Consider the following 9,452-nt stretch of genomic DNA (forward strand, 5'->3'; position numbering starts at 1 on the left):
TGTGGTTGCTTTTATTAGATTTAGGTAATTGAGTGCAGAGACAATAGAGAATGAGAAATGAGATTCATTTTTTACAGAGCACTACACATTTTGGCACTCTCAATCTACAAAATCTTACAAAAACATTTATTACTTTGGGTAAAATAATTTGTGGAGCAATAAATTCAGTGTTACATGTAGTAACTTGGTTCAGTGGTGACATTATTGTTTTACATTATTTGATAAATAGCGCATCGTTTGGTAATTTCTTTATTTCACAAAACTGTTTGAGAAGACTTGTTGTGAAATGACAAGACAGTGGGCTGAACAATGGCAGCAGGTAAATGGCAGATTTACACTAAATATTACCAGAGGCCTAGTTATACTCACAGGGAAAACACTGTATACTTATGGCATCTAAATTTAACGCTTTTTGTTTACTAGTTCACATGGTGAAGGAAATTTTAGCTCCATTGTGCAATTTCAATTGTTAAATTCATTTAAAATATTAGTCTGTGTTTTCCTGAAGAACATTTTTAGTTATAACTTTATTTTGTTTAGATTATCCTGACAAAATTCAGTGCACAAACTGAACAAAACCAGAAGAAGAGCAAATTTCTCCTGTGCCAGAACAGGCTTGTACAAACCTGCATTCTGGCAACATCTGGAAGTAGGAATCACATCCACTTGTCCCGTCTTCCCGTCGGCCTTTACCTCAGCCACTGAGTTGATCAATAGAGCATCTTAGTTGGTTGCTGGAGGACAGAGTGGAAGATTGTTGCCTATCGGGGCATACATCGGTGGACCAACAACTGCACTAAAGGGAGATAGAAGATGATGCTAAAAAGCACGTATTATCATTTGTTGCCCAGCTGCCAGCATCATGCTTACTGGGATATTATCCATATCAGAAGTAGCAGAGCAGACAAAGGTGGTGCCCCAGCACAAGAACACTGTAGGTCAAGTGAAGTTAAGGAAGAAGGGTCTTGGCCTTGAGGAAGTTTCTCTTTTTGACCTGCCGACCTTACGTTGATTATGAAACTCCAAGAACCTCGAAATGAGTTTGAGGAAGGTGCTGGAGTGGGCATATTTCTTCATATTTTTAGACAGAGCCAGCCTGTTTCCTGTTCCAGTCTTTGTCATAATGAGTTACTGGGTATGGATTTATATTTAGCTGCCTTGCAGACATGACAGTTTTCCAATAATATTCCTCTAATGTTATATTTGATCTGGAATTTTCTTATGCTTCACCAAAGATTTTTTTACACGTTACAACTTAACTGAAGTTGACTTGTAAGTATCAATTTCCCACGATATCGGTGATATTCAAAACAGGAGTCAATGCAGCAGAGTTTTGAATAGGTAAAGAGGCAGCACTGCAAACACGTTCCTGCTGGCACTATCAGCAATGACTCATGGATGTGGTGAAGGACTGTATTTATCTGAGAACAGGACAGGGACAGGGGAGGGTTATCAACAGTTTCACACATCCACCGCTTCCCTCTGAAGTGAGATGCACCATATAGGTGTAAGAACGGGAACAGCGATAGCAAGAAATGTTGGCAATATCAGCTGCCTGTGGCCTAATTATTTCTGGAATAAAGCATTTCAAATAATTACTGAGGTGCTCTTAGAAAACAAGACCGACTGAGAGGATGTTAAACTTTTTTAAAATCATTATTGTGTTTGTTCTGGCTTCAATTGAAAAGCACATTTCAGCAAAAGGTGTCACACCCGTGCATCTTGTTATGTCTCCATAGTGCTTACTTGCAAAGTGACATTCTTATTCATCTCTGAGTGGGCATATGCCGCACAAAGGACACCTCACAGAGAATGGATTCAAGTCATTGTGGGCATACAGACTAAGTAGAGGTAAAGTAGTTGTACTGATGCATTGACATGACATCAAAGCAAACCTCAACATTACACATAGCTGGCTATCTTTGGAAAGTGATGATGATCTTCTCTGTACTTCTCATCAACAGATGCAGATTGCAATGTACAGCCGTCAGCGCGCTACATCCCATTTGACATGTTGACACAGCGGGTCCTTAAAAGTGCATGTGTCAGGAACTCGGAACTAATAGTGCAATGTCTAACTTCAGAAGATTAGCCAAGCAATGACATAAGCTGTGGCTGCTCTGGTGTTTAGACGGCGTTTTTGAAAAATGTGTGTGGCACTCGTACGTGAGGAGAGAGAAATGAAGGCGATGGGAAAGGAACTGCGAGAGTGGAAAATAAGTGAAATGTAAGTCATAGGTAGCAATATTTTGATAAAGTAATCATGCTTCAGGAGCAAACCTCGGACTCTGATATCAGCCGTTGGTGATTCTGCGAAGCTCCTGCGAACATGGCAGCATCAGATTTACAAATTGAAAATCATTAATAATTCTAACCAGGATGTGATAAATCTGGAATCACTCCCGATGAACCTGGACACACTTTCATAAATCAAAAAGATTACTTGGAAATTTTTTAAAATCTGACGTCAAAGTGTCAGGCTTACTAATGGTTTTTGTAGATCCCTTACCGTGATATATCATTAATCTGAGATACATTTGAAGTGTGTCACCGGGGGAATATGGCATTCCTCTAATATTAGGAATATGCTGGTCCGTGTCAATACTGGAGATAGAAGGGATAAAAGCAGGTGGAGGTGCTGGGGGAGAAACTTCCCCAGCGGTTACATTTTGATAAGGTGGTTCAATGAATATTTAAAATGACCATACACAGCAGAAACTGAATACCCTTATATTTGAATGTAACACTTATTCTGGTTGTGGAAGTTATTAGAGCCTGACTGATATACTGGCCGGACGATATTATTATAAGCATATAGCTAACTGGCCAGTATTACGGCCCAGCCGTTTAGCTATTTGTCGACGAATTAGTGTCTACAAATAATTTTTATTTAAAGGCAAAAAAGATGGAAAATACTCCTGAACATGTTACATTGCACAGTGAAACATCCCTGTTTGAAACACAACAACCAGCAGATACAAACAGAGTTTGGGAGAGACCAAGTGACCCGTCTCTGTCCTCTCAACCCCAGTCGCTCACAGCAGATGGCTGCCCCTCTCTGCTGCTGAAGGTTCCTTCTTCTTAAAAGGGAGTTTTTTCTTCCCACTGTCGTCAAGTGATTCCTCACAGAAGGTAATCTAATTGTCGGGGTTTACTCTCCATTGCTGTAGAGTCTTTAGTTTCAAATAAAAAGCACCTTGAGGTGACTGTTGTTGTGATTTGGTGCTACATAAATAAAACCAAAAAGAACAGAACTGAATAAAGAAGTAAAGGAAGTTATTTTTAACACGAACTGTCGTATCTTTGTATAAATTCATGAGTAACTATACAGATGACAGGGAAATCTGTTATTTGATATCAGAAAGAAAAAAAAATATCAGCCCATGTATCAGATTATTAAATCTCAATCTTATAATTTATTTATCTAGCAGGGATGATAACGATGTTTGAACACTGCAGTCTAAACAGATAATATGCTGTCTCTTATGCTTTAATGCAGCGTCAGTGTTTGCCTCCTAAATCTGGAGAATATCCATACAGAAAACTCTGCATCCCCAAAATCCACATCACTGCTGAAATGTGTTCTTTATTCTGAGAGCAGTGTTGCTGAGACTTAGGAGTGCTATTGTGTAGAAGGAGGTATTGACCGTGATGGTGAACAGGGCACCTCTGTAATCTAAATGTCATTCACTGAAAAGCATCTCCCACACAGCCAATGGCTTTCATCTGAATGTGCCTCCAAAAGATTCAATTACTTTTTCTCTCCTTCTATTTCTTTCACCCTCTGATCTCCACCCTTCCCATGCACTAGTTGCTTATCTGCTGTGATTATAGTCATTATGAAGCAGCCGTGTCTGTAGTGCGATTTCATCAGGGGCAGACATACTCTGCCAGCTGCCTCTGCAACCAGGTCCCGTTTAGTAAAGGAGCTGTACAAAGAGCTAGCTGCAGATGTAATACTAGATATTTCTGCTACTACTTGGCCTTCCGTGGATTGTTGTAGTCGTCACTTAACTGGAGAGGAAATTATAAATAATTACACATTCTGCGCCATATATTCTGTAAACATCACATTAACGCGAGCAGCGGTGTCTAAAACCTTAAAGGTTATGTACTCCCCAGCTCTTACTATTTCCTATTCTGGTGAGGCAAAGGGAGAAGTATGGCAGCCCGAGGATAGAGGGCTGTATCAGTCAACACAGCTGCTCTTTTCATGTTCAAAATCTGTTTCTCGCACGTCTCCGTCAAGGTTTCAGCGGAGGGGGTGGAGTTTAAATGCGATGGAACAAAACTCATTTTTTGACAATGACATCAAAGGAGATGGCTGCTTTTGTGTTTGAAGTGGAGCATGTTTGAAGTGTTCAGAAGACAGTGGAGTGGTAGGGCAAGTTCATTGTTGCTTCGCTCTGGGGATGATTATCAGCTGCTATCGGCACGAATCTCTGAAACAACTGTCAGCATGACATGTGAATAATGATCTCCCTTTTTTACCTGCTGATGCCAAACCAACTCTGACACCTAAATACCTACAGTACTACTTGAGTTCAGGCATTCATTTCCTTTCTTCTTTCTGTCTTTGGCTACAGTTTCACACAATTCGAGGAAATTATTAGGAGCACATTGTTTTAGCACACCCTCCCACTTTGCTCTTGTGAGCACTAAAGAATTAAATCGTTTCCTTCATATTCTTTTTCCAATTATCAATAGGGTACGAGTAAAGAAATATGCTCAAGGTTGAAGTATTTTCTTCTTATTATGATATAATAATAAATAGCTGTGTGATTAATTATTGTTAAACCCCCTAGAGTTAAGTTCAGTCATCTCTATTGTTTGGTGGCTTAAAATCAGAATGATCAAAAAGTGTCACTGTCCAAATATTTATATTTATATATATATATATAGAGAGAGAGATCTGTATCATTTGTACACATACTGTTTTCCTTTTTTCCCTCCATGATGCTGGGAGTCATAGAGTAATGGCTGACAATGCCCTTGAATATAAACCTTTCATTCATATTAGCTACTATCATATAAATGTGTGCTCCTAATGGTTACATTAACCTAGTAAAATAAACAAGTCAACACGCCTACTAATATGTGTAGTGAGCTCTAGATTTAGTTGGGCCTCTAAAATCCTCCTCTGCTAACTATTATTGTACATGGGTTGGCAGTCTATAGTCCAGCCTGTAAAATCTTTCAGGAAGGGTCATTAAGGATATTTCATTATCTCCATATTGCCAAGGTCAGGTTGCCCATATATCCACTTTACGGCTGCTAGGGGAATATGCTGCGACTGTAGTATAATAGACCAGAAAATGTCCACACCAGGAATGATGGGAAATCAATATCGGGCCCAGCTCATCAATACAAACCCCATTTTCACAAGCAGGAAGAAGGTACTCCTGAAAAAAACGTCGAGGGAAATAGATTGAATCAGAGCGAGAAAATGAAATAAAACAATGTTTTATTGTTAATAAAATGTTTGTTTTTTGCTGTACAATATGCAGCGAGACTCGTCAGGGAAGAGGTTTAAACTGGTTTGGGTTGATTTTGCTTTAATCTGCCAGCACTGGATCAGGCAGTCCATAAATGTCCCAGCACAGTCATGTAACCACGTTAAAGGAGAAAGAAACATGGGTTGTGACAATGATTTGCCCCATTTGTTACAGCAGTGGCAGCCAGGAGCTTCAATCTGCCTTTGGTTAGTTAGAAGAATGTTGATGCTCTCGGTTTATTGCAGGGTAATGGCAAGAAGAAATGTAGGGATGCCGACAAACGAAAGAATGTTTGTATCATTGCAACTTGGGGAGGATGTGCAGTGCAGACCGTTCGATCATTCCTAAAACAATTCTGCTGTCATGGCGAGCTGTTATTTTTGTGCTAACCGTCTTTAATTAATTAATTACTCAAACCCTGAACAGAAACTGTAAACAAGGTGGTTTTTGAGATGCAAAGCGTAAATATTCCGAGGTGAAATTGTCAGTACATGTCGGCTATTTGTTAAATAAACATAGATGAGCGTGTTGTGGTCCAACAAGGAATTTACAATGTGCTATGGTAGAGAAAAGAGAAAACAGCCCCTGGTTGTTTAACCAGCCAGTGGTAGCCTTGGGCGTTGTTTGTTTATGCAGCACAGCTTCCAACAAATGAATATCACTCTGGCAAACTGATGTTGGGGGGAAAAAAAGGACTGCATACAAAAAGCTTCTCCCATGCCGAACGACCAATAGCATCCAAACCCTCCAAAATACTTCAAAAGATGCTCGCTAGTTCTATCTCTCCGTATCTTAACTGTATTTTATTTCCCCTCCCTTCAGTTATTTTACGGCACAAACAGTGATTCGCTAGTCTTACTGTACAGTAGATACATTGTCTTTGTATGAACATTACACATTGTCTGCTGCATGTTAATGGCTTATTGACCATGTATGGTGTAATGAGACCTTGGGTGCAGGGGCAGCCATGATATATGAGGGTGAAAATTGGCCTCTACTGCACTGATGACCTAATTTCAATATTCAGGGACTTGGGGATGGAAATGACACTTTTCACATTTAAATGCTTTGTATTAGCCCCTGGCTTACTGTACCTCTGCCTAATCCCAGTTCGCAGACAGAAATGCACAGAGAGCGACTGGGAGCTGGCTTCCTGAATTGCAACCATTCATTGCAAACACAGCAAGGTGTACACCCTACAACCGCCAGGCAGGGTGCACAAAGAGAGAGCGTTTGACTCGTTCCAGGAGTCACCTTCATCTTTTTCTTTTCAGCCGACTTGATGCATGCATTCAAGAAAATAAAGCAGAAGCAGATTCCAAAAGGGCTCTGTCTTCAGAGATAACCTTGAGGATGTATGGCATTTAGCATTCCACTCAACCTCGGTCATGGCTTCCTGAAAGCGGTCATGATTTCCCTAAAGCACATATTTTGATCCTCAGCCTTACAAAGGGAAATATTACTACCTCTTCAAGCTAAATAGGAAAGTTTCCCATATTTCTTTTCTTCTTTTTTTTTCAGCTTCCTGCTTCAAATGTGAATTTAAGGACTGTCATTGCACGTTAGGGCAATAGGGGATGAAGCTCGATGACCTATTTGCATTTCTGTCTAGGAGCTGAAAAGAAAACGAGGGTGAGGTATATAGTGGAAGGTTGTGAAAACGCAGACTTATTTATCATTCATCCTTTATTTCTCTTGTATTAGTGAGTGGAGGTGTCATGTTTGGCACATCGAAACTCTGTGTTCTGCCAAAGAGATGTGACGCCAAGAAAAATAGATGTTGTTTTAACCTTGAGCCTGATTTAAGCAAACATGAATATATTAGGCGCAGTATCCCTCATCTCCCAGCTGACGTGCTCGCACTGTATTCTTGCAATGCCTCTGTATATTAAGTGCAGTCTTTACTGCAGACAAGAATATGAACTGTCAGGGTCCACACAAAGGACAGGTGAACCACAGTGTAGCAGCTTTGCTTTCTTCCTTGACAAGGGAGAAAAAAAATCCTCAAAGATGCTCTGTAAGCTATAACAAAAAGATACACTTATATTTTTCTTTCTTTACTCACCTAAGATGCCATACAAGAGTAGATGGGACAGTGTGTTGGCCACTGCTTCTTTGCGAGTTTTTGTTGTGTATGTGTGTGTATTTGTTGTGTATGTGTGTGCCATGGGGACAGCGCAGTAGCTCACGGTGCTCCGACAGGTCCACTGTGTGTGGTGTTCTGCAGCATCAGCAGCCGGACAGGGGCCAGACGGTGGATTTATGATGCTAGCGAGCGGAAATGACCTGCTTCTGTCATTGGGTGTGTGCCCCATCACGAGAGGCCCTAAACTATATTGGCACAGCACTGACAGACATGTTTGTCATCCAGTCAGTTTTGAAGATACCAAGCAAGGGGTATTACTTCTTTGACAAGCCCCTCCACTCAATCTGTCTGTGAGTGTGTGAGTGTGTGGATGGGTGGGTGGGTGTGTGTGTCTGTGCCATACCTGTCTTTTTCTACTCTGTCTGCTCTTATTATCCTGCTTCTTTTCTTTCACGTGTTTTGTTGCTCAGAGTTGCTTTTTAGTCAAATTAGATCTAATCTCATGAAGTAATGAAGAAGCAACTCAATTGTTTTTAACTGTGCTGGCAGGTACAGTGCATCTTTTATTACAGTAGTAACCTAACTAGTGTACTCTAATGTCATTAGTAAGTGCTGAATGATGTTTAAGGTGTTGGAAAATATGAATTTGTGCCACTGTAACTAACTAAATATTAAATTAATTAATTCAAATGAATGTCCATAATACATTAATTGTTGTTACCTTAACCCCAATCTAACACAAGCAGCTTTTGCAAACCACTGATGTGCTTTCATCTGTCCATTTAGTGTGGAAGTATTGCATGAACAGTGACACCTTCTGGCTTTCTGAAAAGGCCAAGTATGGCTGGGTTCACATTTTCAGTCACTGCCTGCTTCACCTAAAAAGAGTTCAGCATTAGCGTAACACTGGTATTGGCACTTCTAATATTTCTCATTTCTAATTAATTAATGATTGTCATTAAGTCACTGATATAGGTAGTTTGTGTCTTGATGTAAATGTAGTTCTTCAGTTTCATATAAGGAAATGCCATCGGCACTGAAAACATTACAAGGCAGTTAATTTAACAAATACATGTTAACTAAAAGTGACCTTTTTCTTAAAGTAAGAACATAAAAGTGAGTCTGGCAGTGCAGTCATCCTGCTGAATTGGAACTACACCTTTGTTTTGAAAGTCTGACATGCACGACAGTGGAACCACAAGTACTTATTTTTAGCAGTAAACTTTTCAATCTTTCAATCTGAGACATTAAACAAATGCACATCCGTGTCAGTAAAGAGTGAAACAGTAACTGTACGCACTCCTGAGAATTCAAAAGCTATTTGCCGGGCTTTAAAAAGTCATTAGTCATCTTTGTGTGAGTGTGTGTACGTGTGTGTGTGTCTATTTGTGCCACAATTATAAGATTAACACTGCACTGAGCCCAATTTAGTGCTGCACATACTTGTTTGGTGCTGGCTCAACAGGAATTAATTACAATTACGCAAATCAGGTTAGGGAAGTTAAGAATTACACACACTTTTAGGACATACATTAAATGGATAGCTGATGTAATTGGGAATTTGTGTTTTCACAGGAATATCAACACATGGATATAAAATTTAAAATTACAAAGAAGGCCACAACCAGAAGTGGAACCACAGAGCAGAGACTGCCAAGTGGGTAATAAAGGATTCAGCTATAATTGAATCACGATCACATCTTAAATCAATCTTTTGTCCGTACAAAACGGATGAAAGATGCTGTAACAAAAGCCATCTCACAACAGTAAATCACTTGATCAACTCATTTACTAGATGCGCACCATTTATTAAAGACTAAAAAACTGAGCGCTTAATTAAATACTCTGGAAAATATCTTTGATAAGTACGC

This window comes from Simochromis diagramma, unplaced genomic scaffold, assembly GCF_900408965.1.
Source record: "Simochromis diagramma unplaced genomic scaffold, fSimDia1.1 OVJJ01000822.1, whole genome shotgun sequence".
Classification (NCBI taxonomy): Eukaryota; Metazoa; Chordata; class Actinopteri; order Cichliformes; family Cichlidae; genus Simochromis; species Simochromis diagramma.